The sequence below is a fragment of the Corylus avellana genome, chromosome 11 (assembly GCF_965113065.1).
Source record: "Corylus avellana chromosome 11, dhCorAvel1.hap1.2, whole genome shotgun sequence".
Taxonomy (NCBI): Eukaryota; Viridiplantae; Streptophyta; class Magnoliopsida; order Fagales; family Betulaceae; genus Corylus; species Corylus avellana.
Window position 1 is genome coordinate 17,539,669 of NC_142500.1, and position 22,541 is coordinate 17,562,209.

The following is a 22,541-nucleotide window of genomic DNA, read 5'->3' on the forward strand; positions in this document are numbered from 1 at the left end:
TGTCTCAAGTGACTTCGGTAATTTCAAAATAAATATATTTCGGTAATTTCAAAGCCACAAGGCTCCAACAAAGAACTCATGGGCCTAAAAAAACTGAGCTCTTTGATTATTGGGCCCAAAAGAAAGGCGGCGAAGAGATATAAAACGTGTGAGACTCTCCATGGCTAGTCGGCTATTTATAAGCAGGCCTGCTACATTCTGGTATTCTATACCTCACCCCTGTTTCTCGGCTATAGCGCTCGGAATAGGAGAGAAAAGAACCCTCGCAGCGCTATCCAAGTTCAAGTTAATCGTAAGAACAATTCCGTTTCCTCTTTCGCTTTTCGATCTTAAGAACAATTTTGTTTCCTACTTCGCTTTTCCTCTCTGTTTGGTTACTTGGAAATAACGGGAACGGGAAAATAAGTCGGTTGTGGGGTATCCCTAAACCCTAAACCCCTGTTTCTTTTTTCTCTAAGTTTTGATCGCTCGGCTCTCAAAATCGCAGCGCTATTTCAAGACTCAAGCGGCGCTATCCAAGTGTTGATCGCTCGTAACACGTAAGAACAATTCCCGTTTTCCTCTCTATTTGGTTACTTGGAAATAGCGGGAAAATAAGTCGGTTGCGGGGTTGCGAATATTGTTGGTCTTGATGATCTCGTTGCTCTGTTGCGAACAAACATATACATTCTTGGTAGAAAATCCCCAAAACCTTATAGACGAAATGTGAAGATGATCCAAAACGCCCCGTTTGTTGTTAGTTGACACTTAACGTGCGGCTCCCATAGAATACAAACGCTGCGTTTGTGTTTTTATGGCTGTGTTTGCCCACAGCCAGGGCGATACTGTAGCTGTTCCAGCTATGGTATTAACAGCAAAAATTGACTTTTTACTTATTTTTTTATTTTTTAAAGCAAATTATTAAAAAAAAAGAAAAAAAAAAAAAAAGAAAAAAAGAGAAGAAAGATGGGGTGGTTCCAGTCACCCCTTGGCCAAAATGGGGTGGCCGGACCACCCCATTTTTGGCCAAGGGGGTGGCTCAAGCCACCCCTGGCTGATTTGGGGGTGGTTCGACCACCCCCATGGCCAAGGGGGTGGTTCGGCCACCCCCTTGGTCAAAAAAAAAGAAAAAAAAGAGAGATTAGGTGCATTTGGGGGTGGCCGGACCACCCCCAAGGGGCTGGGGTTGGTTTCGGCCACCCCATACCGACTGTATGGGGTGGCTGAAACCACCCCCAGCCCCTTGGGGGTGGTCCGGCCACCCCCAAATGCACCAAATCCCTCTTTTTTTTTTTTTTTTTTTTTTTTTGGCTAAGGGGGTGGTCCACCCCCAGATTGGCCAGGGGTGGAGGCCACCCCATTTTTGGCCAAGGGGTGGCTCCAATCTCTCTCCTCATTTTTTTTTTTTTTAATATTTTGCTTTAAAAAAAAAAAAATTAATATGAAAAAGTCAATTTTTGCTACCACCTGTCAGTTGGCACTATAATTAGAACAGTACCGTTCCAGCTACAGTGCCGGCCCCGGCCATTGGCAAACGAGCCCTATGTTTTTAACACCGTAGCGGTAGTCGACAATTAGAAAGAGAAAACAAAAAACGCATATTTATGTGGGCAGATTTTTTTATTTTTTTATTTTTTTTCTTACTCATGACTTCAAATCAGTGAAAAATTAAAAATAAAACAATTACTCTGGGCAGTACTATTGAGTCTTGACTGGCCATTGATTGATTCTGGGCCAGGTATTTTAATTATGACTTTTTTTAAGTGAACGGATTTAATGCCTTTTCCAAAATTATTTGATTTTTTTTAACTTGATTTTTTTTAGTGGATTTTTACTTGATAAAACTTAAGAAGTATGTATTTAATTTTTTTCAACCATTGGGGCAAATTGCGATTATATGATTCTACGAACCACTAAATCAAGAAACTGCTTTATTTATTATTATTATTATTATTATTTTTTACATATTTTAATTGTATAGAATATATAATTAAAGTTACCAGTTGCGATAACTACTATTGGAAGAGCATTTTCAATAATGAATATTATTAAAAATTGTTTACATAACTGAATGGAACGTTAGTGGATGAATGATTGTCTTGTTATGTACATTGAGAATGGCATATTTAAGACTATCAACAATAAATAAATTATTCAGAGATTTCAAAATATGAAGACTCAACACAATTGAATAAATTAACGTTATGCATGACAAAATAAATTGTAAATTATATTTATATATTTTACCTTACACAACAGATCGAAGAAACACAAGAAGTAGTTTTTAGCCATGATTTTTTCTGCCACCTTGATGAATTTCCCAAGAATATGGACATCCAGGGTAGTTGCAAGAACGACTCAATGTCTTCTAGTTGCATGAATGGTGGTGAAGAGAATCCAATGCCTGTTCTCAAGATGAAATTGCTCTCAACCCACAACAAAGCAAAAAAGCCTTGCAAAGTCATCAAGGAGAGAGTGGATGGGAAGCCATTCCTAACGTCTTCAAGCGCCATGAATGGTGTTGAAAACAAACCATCACTTGTTTTGAGGATCAAATTGCCTCAAACAGTCCACAATAAGGAAAAACTGTCTTGCAATGCGATTTCTACACCACACCAAAACAACACGGCCCTGAAACAAACAGGGTCCACTAATGACGGTTCCTCAGATAAGCTTCATCTGGACAAGGAGTTAATAGAGTTGAAGCTTGAAGCCAGCAAAAGGAAGCTAAATCAAAGGTACCTAGAAGCTCATAATTCTAAAAGGAAGACTCAGTTGTTAGATTTGAAGGACATCCCTAAGAATCTTGACAAGAGACCCAAGAGGCAGTACAGAGGGTGAGAGGCAACCGTGCAATTAGTTTTAGTATTGATCAAGATTCAGTTACTAGATTTTGTATTTATCTTGTGTACTATTCAAAACTATGAGCAAAGAACGAATTAATGAGATCATTTTAAGTAACACAAAATTTGTTCAAAGTTTGGATTTGCAAGTGCAGACCATAGATTGTTATTGTGATTTGCCTAATTCTGATTTATGTGCTGTAACCAAAAACTGTTTCTTGATCACCCATAGATCTGAAACTCATCTACGGAAAAGCCTATTTCAGCAACTGTCTTTTGCCTTGTTCTGGTTGTGAATGTAGCAAATTGAACGACAAACGTTTTCTATTCAACTTTTTTCTTTTTCCTACTTTTTATTTTTTGCAAAAAAAATATTATTTTTTTAAGTACAAATAGAAAAAGAGGGGAAAAAGCTGGGGGAAAATGGGAGGAGGAGGGTCTTTCCACTGCATATAGGAAAAGAGGAAAAGGGAAAAGGAGATGGAAATGGAGCCTGAAAAAGTTTGGTCGCAGTCCAATTTGTCGCATAATGGATATAAAAATTTATACTTAGGTTGATATTTCGAGCTTTCCAATGGAGGAGGCAGAGATGATAGATAATATTGATGATAGTGCAAGAAATCTATTAGTCTAGATCGAGATCCAAATGCTAAATGGCAAGGAGAATAATAAGGAAATCACCTTTCAGAATGAAGTGGAACAAATTGTGAGAAACTGTGAGATTGGCTACCCTAATTTTCTTGATAGAATATTATGTTGGAAGTATTCTCCTCAATGACTACAATCTACATTGGGAAGATGCAAAAACTATGCCAGTTAGAAAAAGAAAAAGAAAGGAAAAAAAAAAAATTGTAGCCTAAATCCACAAACAAAGTCAGACATTTGCCTTGGAAGATTTTATTGAAGAAACATGAGAAATGTTAGGTTTCTTAAGACTTTTCTTAAAATTTTGGTTTCAAATTGATGTGTGACCATCTCATCACCTTATGCCTTTTTTTAACTAAAACAATATATTACATCGGATGATGACACATCAGTTTGGAACAAAAAAAAAAAAAAAAAAAAAAGGTCTTAAAAAACCTTGCATTGCTCACCAAACATTTTTGCTATATTTTCAGCAGAATCCACCATTTCATCATGGGGGATAAGCTATAATTGTGCTCAATTTAAAAATAAAAATTTGTCAACGTGGAAAGAACAAATTACAAAGGAAATGTGTTAAACAAAACCAAAATACCTATTTATAGAAGCAAAAGTTTGTACACGATGTGTCTCTTAAATGAGGATCTTTTTACTTAATCATACTTGAAGAACGTTGTGATATGCAACAATTAATACAAGTTATAAAGTTTCATTAATTGTTAAATAAGTTCCATGAGTATTTTGAAAGATGAGTTAATTACATTAAGAATCTCAGTTTTTGAGAGAGGATTATCTAGTTTATCTAAAGCTAAAGCTAGGCTATTTTATGTCTTAAGTGGCTTCCATTCATTTTTTTTCAAAATATATTTTTTACCCATAAATATATCTCGGCAATTTCAAAGCCACAACTCACAAGGCTCGAACAAGGAACTCATGGGCCCAAAAAAACTAAATAACAAGCTCTTTGATTATTGGGCCCAAAAGGAAGGCGGCGTAGAAATCATCAAACACGCGCGACTCTCCACGGCTAGTCGGCCACTCTCAAGTTCGCGCAATATATGGAGTAGGACTAGCTTTTACGACTATACCTCGGTCTTGTTTCTTTTTTTTCCAAGTTTTGATCACTCGGAAAAGGATAGAACGTGTACTACCTATTCCATAACAAGCAAGCAGCGCATTTTCCTTCCTTTATGTGAAATACATGCATCTCAGTTATAAAATTTTGTAACTGTTCCACAGAATGGAAGATTTGCCTAAAAGTAATCAGCAACAACCTTTTCAGGTTTGCTCCTATGAACGGAATTTTTTGGCAGTAGAGTTGACATGCTTGTTAAAGAATTTGTCTGCAAGATGTTCTATCAAATTCTAACTAGCTTGAATCCCTATTAGAATGAGTATATATTGTCCAACTTCTTATATTCTTGGTACAAAAATGCAGAACGTTATTTGCAAAATTCGATCCCTCAGGTCCAGACCTCTTAGTATATCCATCAATAAGTTTAAGATTCTTAATCAGCATCTTGAACGCCATATTTTATCCCTCGATCTGTTTCTTTTTCAATTCTTAGGAGTTGCTGCTTATGGATAAGGCCAAAGAACCTATAGAACGTATAGGCCAACCATGTCTGATGTTGTCACTATGCTTACCAACGAAACTATGTAATGTCACTTCTTGCTCCAAAACAAATAGCATTTTCCGCTCAAACAACATTAGTAAAGAACGAGAAAGTTGTTCAACAAGAATAACTATTTCAGAGACGGATTCTCGATAAAGATAAATATGGGGTGAAAGAAATGTTTTTGTGTTATATATGGTAAATAATGTGCTTTTTCTTCTGTATTTATTAGCACACCTCTAGAAAAATCGCTTTTGTATTTGATATTTCTGAATTCATGTGGACGAGTTTCTAGAATCTGATATCAATCAATATTTGCGTGGTTCGACACAATGACCTACGTTCACAAGCAGAGACAAAAAGATAAGACTGAAAAGCACTCAAAACCTACAAAATTCAAATAAGAGGGATTGATTCTATAAAAATGCAAACCACGATTTTGCAATTTTTCTAAGTTTATTTTTGTCTTCCCAAGTTTGTTAATGACAGAAAGAGAAAGCTAGCTAGCTGTTGTCCAAAATCTCAAAACTTTTAAGAACCCAATGGGGTAGGAATGATTTTTTGTGTGAGCCCATGTGAGATTTAATAGAAATGTTACACATACTTTCAAGTTCATAATTTAGTACATGTCAATAAAAAATGACCATTAAATTTAAAATTCAATTGTCCTCTTGGTTAAGTGTGCGAGGATCATATGTTAAACCTTCATCCAATTAATATTCTACTTTTTCACAAGTTTTATGTTTCAACAAATTTTCCTTCTTGGATGTGTCATGTGTCACAGGTTTCGTGTTTCAACAAAAATATTCTACTTCTTCAGCACTTTTGCCTTCTCTGGCGAACAAGAAAATTTAACACCCTCCCACCTATAAATTCGATCCTCCATCCCCACAAGGCTCACTCACTTTCCTCCTCTCTCTCTCCGATTAATTAATCCTATCATTTCCCTCAATTTCTTCTTAGCTCTCGGTATTGGGTCTTATCGAGCTGCTTTATTTAGGTATACATTATTGATTTTAGGGTCTGGATCAATCATTCATTCAATGGAAGTGATTGTAGGGTATTCTCCAAATAAAAGTCAGAATATGGTTCTTGTAGGTGGTTTAACAAAATATGTGCCAATTACAGAAACTGCTTTTCTTTAGGTATACTTTCCCTTTGTGGAATTCCACCTCTTGCCTGTTTTTGGTTGACTTTTTATTAGGAATTTTAAGACCTTTTTCAATTTTTATTTTTTATTTTTTATTTTTTTGGCAATAAAGAATATTTAGGAGTTACTCTTTGTTTTCTGATGTTTTGTTCATGATTTGTGTTGGGAGAGCGGTTATGAAGTTTTTAGCAAGAGTACATTAATATATATGATTGAACATAACTCTAGCCAAAAAGCCTAAGCTAATGGGCTAAGGTCCACTTAGGTACATTAAGTAAGTATTCTTTTCTTTTATATTTTCTCAACGTAGAACTCAAAATTCACAAATGCACTTACAACACTTTGATTTGTTTTTTTCTCTCATCTCTCATGAACAATCTAATATTTTATATTACAACTTGTTTTTAAGTCTATTCATTTTATTTTTCTTAACAAATACAATAAGGGTATGTTTGGCTACATAGTCCTCGTCTTTTTTTTTTTTTTTTTAAATAACTTTCTTCATATTTCTCTAACAAAAATTTAAATTTTATTTCATTTATATCACATCAATCATTTTTTACTAGCATTGACATCTTTGAAAACTTAATTTCAATGCTTGTGTTCAGTTGATTACTATTTACGGTACACATGAAATTTGAAAACTTTCAATGCTTTTGTTCAGTTGATTGCTATTTACGGTACACATGGAATCAGGATGATAGGATAAACTCTTAACTTCTGAAAAAAAAAAAAAAAAAAAAAAAAAAAATACATGCGGAGCTTTCTCTAGGTAACAAAATTTGGCGTTAACCCCTTTTCTAATTCTTATAGTTATAGTTGATAATTGATAGATCCTATTTAAGGAAAATTACATAGGAATTTAAATTTTCGATTTAGTTCTCTTATATATGCAAATATCCAAAGTGGCACTTTCTCATTTGCTGAAAGTTATCTTGTTTGTAGTTGGACTTTTTGCTCTTGTGATTATGCAAAGACATTTTAATGAGGAATAGGCAGTTTTGGGAAAAGATGCATACGCCCATCAGGTCATAAACACTCTTTATTGGGAAATTTGTTCTTCTAAAACATGGGAAAAGAGAAACGTGTGATGTCTGCTCCACACCAAAACAAGACAGCTGTGCAGAAAACAAGGTCCACTAATTAATGGAAGTTCAGCTGCAGCAAAGGCTGCAGGCAAGAGTTGTCTGGAAAAGCATCAGATAGATGAGGAGGTAATAGAATTGAAACTTGAAGCCACCGAAAGGAAATTACATCAGAGGTACCAACAAGCTCAAAATGGCAAAAGGAAGATTCAGTTGGTAGATTGCAAGGACATGCATCTCTAAGCCTGAGAATGTTGCCAAGAGACCCAAGAGGGAGTACTACAGATGGTGAGAGAATCTGACAGCCATGCAATTAGTTTTGAAAGTCAATCAACACAAAATTTTGGTGTAAATTCTACCCCATGTGACTTACAATGCCTGCTGTTATTTCTATGCTTATCAATAAAAACGTGTACTACCTATTCCATAACAAGCAAGCAGCATTTTCCTTCCTTTATGTGAAATACATGCATCGCAGTTATAAAATTATTTAATGCTCCACTGAAGGGAAGTGATATATACTTTTCAGTTGAGGAATGGAAGGCATTTTTTGGCATGGAGATGCTTGCTTGCTGTGTGTGGGGAGTTTGTTGCATTTTAGTTCATGCCATAGGATTATCTGTAGGAGGGAGATCGTACTTAGCTTTATCAACTAATCATTTAAGGAGTTTTGATTGATATGTTTGCCGTGTATGAATATGGTAGGTAGGCTTCTGACCCCTTGCACTTGTAGATAGAAATTAATAGTCTTTTGAATAATAACTTTTGCTGGAAATTCAAATTATCTCCTGTTTCTTGTATGTGAAGTGAATATGGTTGCTTTTGTATGAAGTCCCTTGAGTTATGGTCTGTTTTTATGGATGGTTTCTAAAAATAATGGGTTGCCTTTCCATTTTTGTAGATCTATGTGCAACATGTTCAACTAATTAATTTATTATGTCATAAAAGATGTGAAGGTGGGGAATTGACTTGTTATGCCCTTTGATTCTGTGAAGTTAGTTATTGTTCCACAGCTATTGTAGCAGGTGCTTTCTTTTTAATTACAAGGGGAGGGTTGCGGTTCAATCCTATGAAAATTGGGGTGGGTGTGGTGTGGGGGTTGCTTCTGGATTTGGAGCAGGCTAGCTACCAAATTTTGAATTTGGAGCACACATCCTTTCATAATGTCTTTGGATAGAACTGAATAATATGTTTTAGATTGTCTTGGTCATAGATCATGCAAGTTGTGTGTGTGTGTTGATGGGAGGTTTTCCAAACCTTGTATTGATGTAACTCAAGAGATTTATGGCACATCACACTGATCAATTAAGACAAAATAATAAGATGTTGTGGTTTGAGGGGCCACAATCCGAATTCTAGCTGGGGGTGAAACTGTGATAAATATTGCAGTATGTCATTTAGCATGCACCATGAGGGAATAGCAACAGTAAATTGTTTCCTGGTGTCCATTGATGGGTGTGTATGTATCTCTGATGTTGATGGGAGATTCCCAAACCTTGCACCAATGTGATTCAAAGAGAAACATGCCATGTCATGCTGATAAATTAAGAAAAACTAATGGGTTTCCATGATGTGGTAAAGGGGCCACAATGCATAATTTTCAATCTTCAATCTCATCCTTTTCCTTTTCCTCTCCCCACCCCTTTCCCCTCTCCCTCCCCCTGGTCCCTACTCCCTAGCAGAAGAAAAGAACAGAACGCTCATTCATATGAACCATATCCTCAATCATGGCTAATATAATTAAATTTAGCAACTACATCTCGAGTGTAAAATTGGTATGTGTTTCATAGATCTGAATGATAATCACATTGTCACAGCCTAAGGAAGCAGTAATTACATCTGCGCTATTGTTCCGAAACTAAAAAGATCAGCCAAAGTTACAATTGAAGCTATTTGGAATCGGTTATAAAGCCCAATCAAATAGCATTCTGCATATAGTACGCAAACTCAGCTTCTTCCTTTTGAATAGAATTAACAATGCATAAACCCAATTAATGACTTTCAAATTGTCTGCCACAGTGCCACTTATAGAAGGTTCCTATAAGATTCTGAATTCATCATATTCTTGGCAAATAATTTTCAGATTTTGTTTTTGGAATATTTTCAAACCTTATCATAATATATATATAGTTAGAGCATGATCACATGATTGAAATTTTTTCTAATATAGATGCTTTTTTCCTGAGTAGGTTCGATTGGGTTGTAAGACCTGAAGTTTAGAAGGAATCTATTGTAGTAACACAAAGCATCTCAAGATTTGTTCAAAGTTTGGATTTGCAAGTGCAGACCTCTATAGATTGTTAGTTTTGCCTTGCAAACCGATTTATGCACTGCAACCAAAAATTGTGAAGGAATTCTCAGAAAATAAAGAACCAAGATTGCTAACTTTTTTGAGGTTTAAGTTTGTGATTTGCCTAATTCTGGTTGTGAATGTAGCAAATTCAACGACATATGTTTTCCATTCAACCTTTTTTTTTTTTTTTTTTTTTATTTTTATTTTATATATATATATATATATATATATATATATATATATATATATATATATAGTACAAACAGCAAAAATGGGGGGTAAAAAACTTCAAAAATACTTCTTAGACTTTTTTACTCTAGCGTGTTTGGCATTGCAATAGGGAATTGCGTTTGGGAAGTTAAAAAATTTCAAATGTACTATTTTGACATTTTTACTCTAAAATGGACAAAAAACATTTTTGGAGAAAAAAAACTTAAAAATAAAGTTTTTTACGTGCTTTTAGAAAAAGCTTATAAATGAAGTTTTTTTTTTTTTTTTTTTTTTTTTTTTTTTTTGGCTTTAAAAGTTTTATTTTTCAAACACAATCTTAAGCCATGAACACAATCATATATTGTACTTGGAAGATTTAACCTAGGAAATATTTTTGCTATATTTTAAGCATAATCATCCATTTGATCCTCGGGGATAAGTTGTAATTGTGCACTATATATATATATATAATTGTCAACATAGATAGAATAAATTACAAAGGAAATGTGTTGAATAAAACTAAAATGCCTATTTATAGAAGCAAAAGTTTGCACACAATATGTCTCTTAAATGAGGATTTGGTTACTTAATCACACTTAAAGAAAATTATATTATGCAACAATTAATACAAGTCTTAGAGTTTGATTAATTGTTAAATAAGTTCCGAAAGATGAGTTAATTACATTACGAATCTCAGTTTTTGAGAGAGGATTATCTAATTTATCTTAAGCTAGGCAATTTTATGTCTTAAGTGACTTCGGTAATTTCAAAATAAATATATTTCGGTAATTTCAAAGCCACAGGCCCACAAGGCTCCAACAAAGAACTCATGGGCCTAAAAAAACTGAGCTCTTTGATTATTGGGCCCAAAAGAAAGGCGGCGAAGAGATATAAAACGTGTGAGACTCTCCATGGCTAGTCGGCTATTTATAAGCGGGGCTGCTACACTCTATACCTCACCCCTGTTTCTTTTTTCTCCAAGTTTTATCGCCCGGCTATAGCGCTCGGAATAAGAGAGAAAAGAACCCTCGCAGCGCTATCCAAGTTCAAGTTAATCGTAAGAACAATTCCGTTTCCTCTTTCGCTTTTCTATCTTAAGAACAATTCCGTTTCCTACTTCGCTTTTCCTCTCTGTTTGGTTACTTGGAAATAACGGGAACGGGAACGGGAAAATAAGTCGGTTGTGGGGTATCTTCATTTTATTTTATTTTTTTTAATGTTTCCAAACAGAGCGTGGGTTGCGAATATTGTTGGTCTGTCTCTCTAGCTTTTAATTTCTGGCTGTTTGGTTACTCAGAAACAATGAGATAAGAAAGAAAGAAATAAATAAAAAAAAAAGATCTGGGTGTCTGCCGTAACCCATTTATGTCACTTTTTAAAAAACATTCTTGGTTTACGTTTATAAAGGGCAATAGACATTACCTTCAGCCACTCACTCATAAGACATCTGGGCAAACCACCACAAACACTCAAGCAGCGCTGAGAGCTATTTACAGTTTTCAACCTTTCTAGTTTTTAGGTTAGACGAAATGTGAAGATGATCCAAAACGCCCCGTTTGTTGTTAGTTGACACTTAACATGCGGCTCCCATAGAATACAAACGCTGCGTTTTGTGTTGTTATGTTTTTAACTACCGTGGACAATTAGAAAGAGAAAACAAAAAACGCATATGTGGGCAGATTTTTTTATTTTTTTATTTTTTTCTTACTCATGACTTCAAATCAGTGAAAAATTAAAAATAAAACAATTCCTCTGGGCAGTACTATTGAGTCTTGACTGGCCATTCATTGATTCTGGCCAGGTATTTTAATTATGACGTTTTTTAAGTGAACGGATTTAATGCCTTTTCCAAAATTATTTGATTTTTTTTTCCTCAAACTAACGACTTGATGGTTTTTTTAGTGGAATTTTGCTTGATAAAACTTAAAAAGTATGTATTTAATTTTTTCAACCATTGGGGCGCGCAAATTGCGATTATATGATTCTACGAACCTCTAGATCAAGAAATTGCAAATTAACTTTTTTTTACATATTTTAATTGTATAGAATATATAATTAAAGTTACCAGTTGTGACAGCTACTATTGAAAGAGCATTTTCAATTATGAATATTATTAAATATTGTTCACATAACTGAATGGAACGTTAGTGAATGAATGATCGCTTTTTTATGTACATTGAGAATGACATATTCAAGATTATTAACAATGAATAAATTATACGTACAGCGATTTCAAAATATGAAAACTCGACATAATTGAATAAATTAACTTTATGCATGACAAAATAAATTGTAAATTATATTTATATATTTTACCTCACGCAAAAGATCGTAGAAACACAAGAAGTAGTTTTTAGCCATGATTTTTTCTGCCACCTTGATGAATTTCCCAAGAATATGGACATCCAGGGTAGTTGCAAGAACGACTCAATGTCTTCTAGTTGCATGAATGGTGGTGAAGAGAATCCAATGCCTGTTCTCAAGATGAAATTGCCCTCAACCCACAACAAAGCAAAGAAGCCTTGCAAAGTCATCAAGGAGAGAGTGGATGGGAAGCCATTCCTAACGTCTTCAAGCGCCATGAATGGTGTTGAAAACAAACCATCACTTGTTTTGAGGATCAAATTGCCTCAAACAGTCCACAATAAGGAAAAACTGTCTTGCAATGCGATTTCTGCACCACACCAAAACAACACGGCCCTGAAACAAACTGGGTCCATCAATGGCGGTTCCTCAGATAAGCTTCATCTGGACAAGGAGTTAATAGAGTTGAAGCTTGAAGCCACCAAAAAGAAGCTAAATCAGAGGTACCTAGAAGCTCATAATTCTAAAAGGAAGACTCAGTTGTTAGATTTGAAGGACATCCCTAAGAATCTTGACAAGAGACCCAAGAGGCAGTACAGAGGGTGAGAGGCAACCGTGTAATTAGTTTTAGTATTGATCAAGATTCAGTTACTAAATTTTGTATATATCTTGTGTACTATTCAAAACTATGAGCAAAGAACGAATTAATGAGATCATTTTAAGTAACACAAAATTTGTTCAAAGTTTGGATTTGCAAGTGCAGACCATAGATTGGTATTGTGATTTGCCTAATTCTGATTTACGTGTTGCAACCAAAAACTGGTTCTTAATTGATCACCCATAGATCTGAAACTCATCTACGGAAAAGCCTATATCAGCAACTGTGTTTTGCCTAGTTCTGGTTGTGAATGTGGCAAATTCAACGACACATCAGTTTGGAAGAAAAATTCAAAAAAAAAAAAAAAAAAAGATAGTCTTGAAAAACCTAGCATTGCTCACCAAACATTTTTGCTATATTTTCAGCAGAATCCACCATTTCATCATGGGGGATAAGCTATAATTGTGCTCAATTTAAAAATAAAAATTTGTCAACGTGGAAAGAACAAATTACAAAGGAAATGTGTTAAGCAAAACCAAAATACCTATTTATAGAAGCAAAAGTTTGTACAAGATGTGTCTCTTAAATGAGGATCTTGCATTCTTGCTACTTGGTCACACTTGAAGAACATTGTGACATGCAACAATTAATACAAGTCTTAAGAGTTTCATTAATTGTTAAATAAGTTCCATGAGTATTTTGAAAGATGAGTTAATTACAATAAGAATCTCAGTTTTTGAGAGAGGATTATCTAATTTATCTGAAGCTAGGCTATTTTATGTCTTAAGTGGCTTCCATTAATTTTTTTCAAAATATATTTTTTACCGATAAATATATCTCGGCAATTTCAAAGCCACAACTCACAAGGCTCGAACAAGGAACTCATGGGCTCGAAAAAACTGAACAACAAGTTCTTTGATTATTGGGCCCAAAAGGAAGGCGGCGTAGAGGTATCATCAAACACGCGTGACTCTCCACGGCTAGTCGGCTACTCTCAAGTTCGGGCAATATAAGGAGAAGGGCTTTTACGACTATATGTCGGTCTTGTTTCTTTTCTTTTTTTTCCAAGTCTTGATCGATCGGAAAAGAATAGAACATGCACTAATTCCATAACAAGCAAACAACATTTTCCTTCCTTTATGTGAAATATATGCATCACAGTTATAAAATTATGTAAATGTTCCACAGAATGGAAGATTTGCCTAAAAGTAATCAGCAACAACATTTTCAGGTTTGCTCCTATGAACAGAATTTTTTGGCAGTAAAGTTGATATTCTGGTTAAAGAATTTGTCTGCAAGATGTTCTATCAAATTCTAACCAGCTTGAATCCCAATTATAATGAGTATATATTGTCCGACTTCTTATATTCTTGGTAGAAAAATGCAGAATGTTATTTGCAAAATTCGATCCCTCAGGTCCAGACTTCTTTGTATATCCATCAATAAGTTTAAGATTCTTAATTAGCATCTTGAACGCCATAGTTTATCCCTCGATCTGTTTCTTTTTCAATTCTTAGGAGTTGCTGCTTATGGATGAGGCCAAAGAAGGTATAGTGCAATGAGAAATGTTATTTTTCCATCTCTCGTCTATTTCTCTTTCAACTTCACTATTGGATTTATAGGACTCACATGTAGGTCCTAGAGATCCAATAGTAGATTTGAAAAAAAGAGAGACGAGAGATGGAGGAATAACGGGTCTTTATCGCAATTTTGTTGTTGAGATTCATTGAAGACTAAACTTTCAACATAATGCAGCTCGAAAAGTCATGCCATCCATGTTCCTTGCACAGCATAACACTTGGGTTTCAGTCTCACTCAAATTGTCCCATCTGCAGATCATCTGTCCCTGATAGTCACTATCCACACACAATATATAAAAAAGTATATAACATGATAACATTGTATTACAAGAGTTTGCAGCGGATAGGCCAACCATGTCTGATGTTGTCTCTATGCTTACCAAGTAAACTATGTAATGTCACTTCTTGCTCCAAAACAAATAGCATTTTCCGTTCAAACAACATTGGTAAAGAACGAGAAAGTTGTTCCACAAGAATAACAATTTCAGAGATGGATTCTCGATAAAGATAAATATAGGGTGAAAGAAATGTTTTTTTATTGTGGTAAATAATGTGCTTACGATATTTCTTTTGTATTTATTAGCACACCTTTAGAAAAATTGCTTTTGTATTGGATATTTCTGAATTCATGTGGACGAGTCTCTACGTACAATTAGATATCAGTCAATATTTGCGTGGATCGACACAATGACCTACGCTCACAAGTGGAGACAAAAAGATAAGATTGAAAAGCATTCAAAACCTATAAAATTCAAATAAGAGGGATTGATTCTATAAAAATGCAAACCACGATTTTGCAATTTTTCCAAGTTTATTTTTGTCTTCCCAAGTTTGTTAATGACAGAAAGAGAAAGCTAGCTAGCTGTTGTCCAAAATCTCAAAACTTTTAAGAACCCAATGGCCAATGGAGTAGGAATGATTTTTTGTGTGAGCCCATGTGAGATTTAACAGAAAAGTTACACATACTTTCAAGTTCATAATTTAGTACATGTCAATAAAAAATGACCATTAAACTTAAAATTCAATTGTCCTCTTGGTTAAGTGTGCGAGGATCATCTGTTAAACCTTCATCCAATTAATATTCTACTTTTTCACAGGTTTTATGTTTCAACAAATTCATCTTCTTGGATGTGTCATGTGTCACAGGTTTCGTGTTTCAACAAAAAAATTCTACTTCTTCAGCACTTTTGCCTTCTCTGGCGAACAAGAAAATTTAACACCCTCCCACCTATAAATTCGATCCTTCATCCCCACAAGGCTCACTCACTTTCCTCCTCTCTCTCTCTCTCTGATTAATTAATCCTATCATTTCCCTCAATTTCTCCTTAGCTCTCGGTATTGGGTCTTATCGAGCTGCTTTATTTAGGTATACATTATTGATTTTAGGGTCTGGATCAATCATTCATTCAATGGAAGCGATTGTAGGGTATTCTCCAAATAAAAGTCAGAATATGGTTCTTGTGGGTGGTTTAACAAAATATGTGCCAATTACAGAAACTGCTTTTTTTAAGGTATACTTTCCCTTTGTGGTATTCCACCTCTTGCCTGTTTTTGGTTGACTTTTTATTAGGAATTTTTAGACCTTTTTCAATTTATTTTTTTTGCAATAAAGAATATTTAGGATTTACTCTTTGTTTTCTGATGTTTTGTTCATGATTTGTGTTGGGAGAGCGGTTATGAAGTTTTTACCAAGAGTACATTAATATACATGATTGAACACAACTCTAGTCAAAAAGCCTAAGCAAATAAGCTAAGGTCCACTTAGGTACATTAAGTACTCTTTTCTTTTATATTTTCTCAACGTAGAACTCAAAATTCACAAATGCACTTACAACACTTTGATTTGTTTTTTTCTCTCATCTCTTACGAACAATCTAATATTTTATATTACAACTTGTTTTTAAGTCTATTCATTTTATTTTTCTTAACAAATACAATAAGGGTATGTTTGACTACATAGTCCTCCGTCTTTTTTGTTTTTTTAAATAACTTTCTTCATATTTCTCTAACAAAAATTTAAATTTTATTTCATCTATATCACATCAATCATTTTTTACTAGCATTGACATCTTTGAAAACTTAATTTCAATGCTTGTGTTCAGTTGATTACTATTTACGGTACACATGAAATTTGAAAACTTTCAATGCTTGTGTTCAGTTGATTGCTATTTACGGTACACATGGAATCAGGATGATAGGATAAACTCTTAACTTCTAAAAAAAAAAAAAAAAAACATGCGGAGCTTTCTCTAGGTAACAAAATTTGGCGTTAACCCCTTTTCTAATTCTTATAGTTATAGTTGATAATTGATAGATCCTATTTAAGGAAAATTACATAGGAATTTAAATTTTTGTCCAAATTTATGATTTAGTTCTCTTATATATGCAAATATCCAAAGTGCTATCACTTTCTCATTTGCTGAAAGTTATCTTGTTTGTAGTTGGACTTTTTGCTCTTGTGATTATGCGAAGACATTTTAATGAGGAATAGGTAGTTTTGGGAAAAGATGCATACACCCATCAGGTCATAAACACTCTTTATTGGGAAATTTGTTCTTCTAAAACATGGGGAAAGAGAAACGTGTGATGTCTGCTCCACACCAAAACAAGACAGCTGTGCAGAAAACAAGGTCCACTAATTAATGGCAGTTCAGCTGCAGCAAAGGCCGCAGGCAAGAGTTGTCTGGAAAAGCATCAGATAGATGAGGAGGTAATAGAATTGAAACTTGAAGCCACCAAAAGGAAATTACATCAGAGGTACCAACAAGCTCAAAATGGCAAAAGGAAGATTCAGTTGGTAGATTGCAAGGACATGCATCCCTAAGCCTGAGAATGTTGCCAAGAGACCCAAGAGGCAAGAGACCCAAGAGGGAGTACAACAGATGGTGAGAGAATCTGACAGCCATGCAATTAGTTTTGAAAATCAATCAACACAAAATTTTGGTGTAAATTCTACCCCATGTGACTTACAATGCCTGCTGTTATTTCTATGCTTATCAATAAAAACGTGTACTACCTATTCCATAACAAGCAAGCAGCATTTTCCTTCCTTTAGGTGAAATACATGCATCGCAGTTATAAAATTATTTAATGCTCCACTGAAGGGAAGTGATATATACTTTTCAGTTGAGGAATGGAAGGTATTTTTCGGCATGGAGATGCTTGCTTGCTGTGTGTGGGGAGTTTGTTGCATTTTAGTTCATGCCATAGGATTATCTGTAGGAGGGAGATCGTACTTAGTTTTATCAATTAATCATTTAAGGAGTTTTGATTGATATGTTTGCCGTGTATGAATATGGTAGGTAGGCTTCTCACCCCTTGCACTTGTAGATAGAAATTAATAGTCTTTTGAATAATAACTTTTGCTGGAAATTCAAATTATCTCCTGTTTCTTGTATGTGAAGTGAATATGGTTGCTTTTGTATGAAGTCCCTTGAGTTATGGTCTGTTTTTATGGCTGGTTTCTAAAAATAATGGATTGCCTTTCCATTTTTGTAGATCTATGTGCAACATGTTCAACTAATTAATTTATTATGTCATAAAAGATGTGAAGGTGGGAATTGACTTGTTATGCCCTTTGATTCTGTGAAGTTAGTTATTGTTCCACAGCTATTGTAGCAGGTGCTTTCTTTTTAATTACAAGGGGAGGGTTACGGTTCAATCCTATGAAAATTGGGGTGGGTGTGGTGTGGGGGTTGCTTCTGGATTTGGAGCAGGCTAGCTACCAAATTTTGAATTTGGTGCACACAACCTTTCATAATGTCTTTGGATAGAACTGAATAATATGTTTTAGATTGTCTTGGTCATAGATCATGCAAGTTGTGTGTGTGTTGATGGGAGGTTTTCCAAACCTTGTATTGATGTAACTCAAGAGATTTATGGCACATCACACTGATCAATTAAGACAAAATAATAAGATGTTGTGGTTTGAGGGGCCACAATCCGAATTCTAGCTGGGGGTGAAACTGTGATAAATATTGCAGCATGTCATTTAGCATGCACCATGAGGGAATAGCAACAGTAAATTGTTTCCTGGTGTCCATTGATGGGTGTGTATGTATCTCTGATGTTGATGGGAGATTTCCAAACCTTGCACCAATGTGATTCAAAGAGAAACATGCCATGTCATGCTGATAAATTAAGAAAAACTAATGGGTTTCCATGATGTGGTAAACGGGCCACAATGCAAATTCTAGCTAGGTGTGAGACCATGATATATGCTGCAGCACGTGGTGTAGCATGCACCGAGAGGGCATAGCAACAGTGAATTGTTTTCTGTTCCCATGTTAACAATATATCTTCTACCACATCACCAGACTCCAACACTATCTCAACAACCAAGTCAAAGATCTGTTTTGTTATGTAATATACTACAATTGCTGATAAAGTGCAGTTCCTGATATAGTGCAGAAGATAATTGTTCAAATATTATTGTTATATTTTAAATTCAAGTGTATACATAGCTAGATATTATTTGATTCACTGTACGTGTATAGATATACACATTTGATAGTAATACAAATTCATTCAATCTCAAAAGCTTTCATCCCATTGGTGTGCACTCCTAGCTAGTGACGTTGCTAGTGAAGTCACCTAGCACATCGAAGGTCACATTATTGATAAATGAAGAGAAAACTTAGTGCCAAAGGTGGAAGATCATGATCTGATCATGATGCGTGCTCCTCTGAGACAAGAGCCCGAAAACAATTTTAGCTTTCAAGGTGGTCAAGTCCTCTAGTTTGGCATGATAGCTTTACTTCTCTTTTAGACTTTGATTATTTGCAGTTCCTGTGCTACTTTCTTAAATTTGAATGTGAACGTTTCGGTTAAACAGGCAATTCTAGCTTAGAGGAAACTATAAATTGGTTCGTTGATCATGAAAATGACTCAAACATCGATGAGATGCCATTGGTATGATTTCTCATCTTGCCGGTCTATCATTTTGTTGATATTTTTATTCAATGACTTTCTTATTTTGAATTTTCAATCTTTATCAACTAATGTGGTTTTTAGTATGCATACTTTTCCTTTTCCTTTTCCTCTCCCCACCGCTTTCCCCTCTCCTCTCCCTCCCCCTGGTCCCTACTCCCTAGCAGAAGAAAAGAACAGAACCTCAATCATGGCTAATATAATTAAATTTAGCAACTACATCTCGAGTATAAAGTTGGTATGTGTTTCACAGATCTGAAATATTTGATAATCACATTGTCACAGCCTAAGGAAGCAGTAGTCACATCTGCGCTATTGCTCCAAAACTAAAAAGATCAGCCAAAGTTACAATTGGAGCTATTTGGAATCACTTATAAAGCCCAATCAAATAGCATTCCGCATATAGTATGCAAACTCAGCTTCTTCCTTTTGAATAGAATTAACAATGCATAAACCCAATTAATGACTTTCAGATTGTCTGCCACAATGCCACTTATAGAAGGTTCCTATAAGATTCTGAATTCATCATATTCTTGGCAAATAATTTTCAGATTTTGTTTTTGGAATATTTTCAAACCTTATCATAATATATATATAGTTAGAGCATGATCACATGATTGAAATTTTTTCTAATATAGATGCTTTTTTCCTGAGTAGGTTCGATTGGGTTGTAAGACCTGAAGTTTAGAAGGAATCTATTGTAGTAACACAAAGCATCTCAAAATTTGTTCAAAGTTTGGATTTGCAAGTGCAGACCTCTATAGATTGTTAGTTTTGCCTTGCAAACCGATTTATGCACTGCAACCAAAAATTGTGAAGGAATTCTCAGAAAACAAAGAACCAAGATTGCTAACTTTTTTGAGGTTTAAGTTTTTGATTTGCCTAATTCTGGTTGTGAATGTGGCAAATTCAACGACATATGTTATCCATTCGACCTTTTTTTTTTTTTTTTTTTTTTTTTTTTTTCATATATATATATATATATCTGGTTGTGAATGTGGCAAATTCAACGACATATGTTATCCATTCGACCATTTTTTTTTTTTTTTTTTCATATATATATATATATATATCAAGTACAAACAGCAAAAAGGGGTGGTAAAAAACTTCAAAAATACTTCTTAGACTTTTTACTCTAGCGTGTTTAGCATTGCAATAGGGAATTGCGTTAGGAAAGTTAAAAAATTTCAAATGTACTATTTTTGACATTTTTACTCTAAAAATGGACGAAAAACATTTTTGGAAAAAAAAAACTTAAAAATAAAGCTTTTTATGTGCTTTTAGAAAAAGCTTATAAATGAAGTTTTTTTTTTTAATTATTTTTTGGCTTTAAAAATTTTATTTTTCAAACACAATCTCAAGCCATGAATTGTATATTTTACTTGGAAGATTTAACCTAGGAAACATTTTTGCTATATTTTAAGCATAATCATCCATTTGATCTACGGGGATAAGTTGTAATTGTGCACTATATATATATATATAAATAAATTGTCAACATAGAAAGAACAAATTACAAAGGAAATGTGTTAAATAAAACGAAAATGCCTATTTATAGAAGCAAAAGTTTGCACACGATATGTCTCTTAAATGAGGATCTGGTTACTTAATCACACTTAAAGAAAATTATATTATGCAACAATTAATAAAGTCTTAGAGTTTCATTAATTGTTAAATAAGTTCCGAAAGATGAGTTAATTACATTAAGAATCTCAGTTTTTGAGAGAGGATTATCTAATTTATCTTAACCTAGGCAATTTTATGTCTTAAGTGACTTCCATTAATTTTTTCAAAATAAATATATTTCGGTAATTTCAAAGCCACAAACTCATGGGCCCAAAAAAACTGAGCTCTTTGATTATTGGGCCCAAAAGCAAGGCGGCGTAGAGACATAAAACCTGCGTGACTCTCCATGGCTAGTCGGCTATTTAGAAGGAGCAGGGCTTCTACGTTCTTTACCTCACTCCTGTTTCTTTTTTCTCCAAGTTTTGATCGTTCGGCTCTCAAAATCGGACTCAAGCGCTTTCGTAGGAGGGAAAAGAACTCTCAAAATTGCAGCGCTATCCAAGTTTTGATCGATCGTAAGAACAATTCCGTTTCCTCTTTCGCTTTTCCTCTCTGTTTGGTTACTTGGAAATAGCGGGAAAATAAGTCGGTTGTGGGGTATTTATTTATTTATTTATTTTTTTAATGTTTCCGATCGTCCATCAGAGCGTGGGTTGCGAATATTGTTGGTCTTGAAGATTTCGTTGCTCTGTCTCTCTTGCTATTTCTGTCTATTTGGTTACTCAGAAACAATGAGATAAGAAAGAAAGAAAAGAAAAAAAAAGCATCGTTTCTTTCTGGGTGTCTGCCGTTTTTTAAAAAACATTCTTGGCCTTGGACTCTCTCTGTTTCCAAGTAATGAAACAGAGAATTGCAACAAATACATTCTCGGTAGAAAATCCCCAAAACCCTATATGCCTGAGACTTTTATAAAGGGCAATAGACATTACCTTCAGCCGACATCTGGGGCAAACCACCACAAACACTCAAGCGGCGCTGAGAGCTATTTACAGTTTTCAACCTTTCTAGTTTTTGGGTTAGACGAAATGAGGAGATGACCCTTTATTTTTTAATTGTTAGTTGACACTTAGCATGCGGCTCCCATAGAATACAAACGCTGCGTTTTGTGTTGTTATGTTTTTAACTACCGTGGACAATTAGAAAGAGAACAAAAAACGCAAATTTATGTGGGCAGATTTTTTATTTTTTATTTTTTTTCTTACTCTTGACTTCAAATCAGTGAAAAATTAAAAATAAAACAATTCCTCTGGGCAGTACTATTGAGTCTTGACTGGCCATTCATTGATTCTATTTCTGGGCCAGGTATTTTAATTATCACTTTTTTTAAGTGAACGGATTTAATGCCTTTTCCAAAATTATTTGATTTTTTTTTCTCAAACTAACGACTTGATGTTTTTTTTTTTTTTTTTTTTTAACTTGATTTTTTTAGTGGATTTTTACTTGATAAAACTTAAAAAGTATGTATTTAATTTTTTCAACCATTGGGGCGAATTGCGATTATATGATTCTACGTACCTCTTAACCAAGAAATTGCTTCTTTTTTTCAACATATTTTAATTGTATAAAATATATAATTGAAGTTACCAGTTGCGACAACTACTATTGGAAGAGCATTTTCAATTATGAATATTATTAAATTTTGTTTACATAACTAAATGGAACGTCAATGAATGAATAATTGTCTTGTTATGTACATTGAGAATGACATATTCAAGACTATCAACAATGAATAAATTATTCAACGAT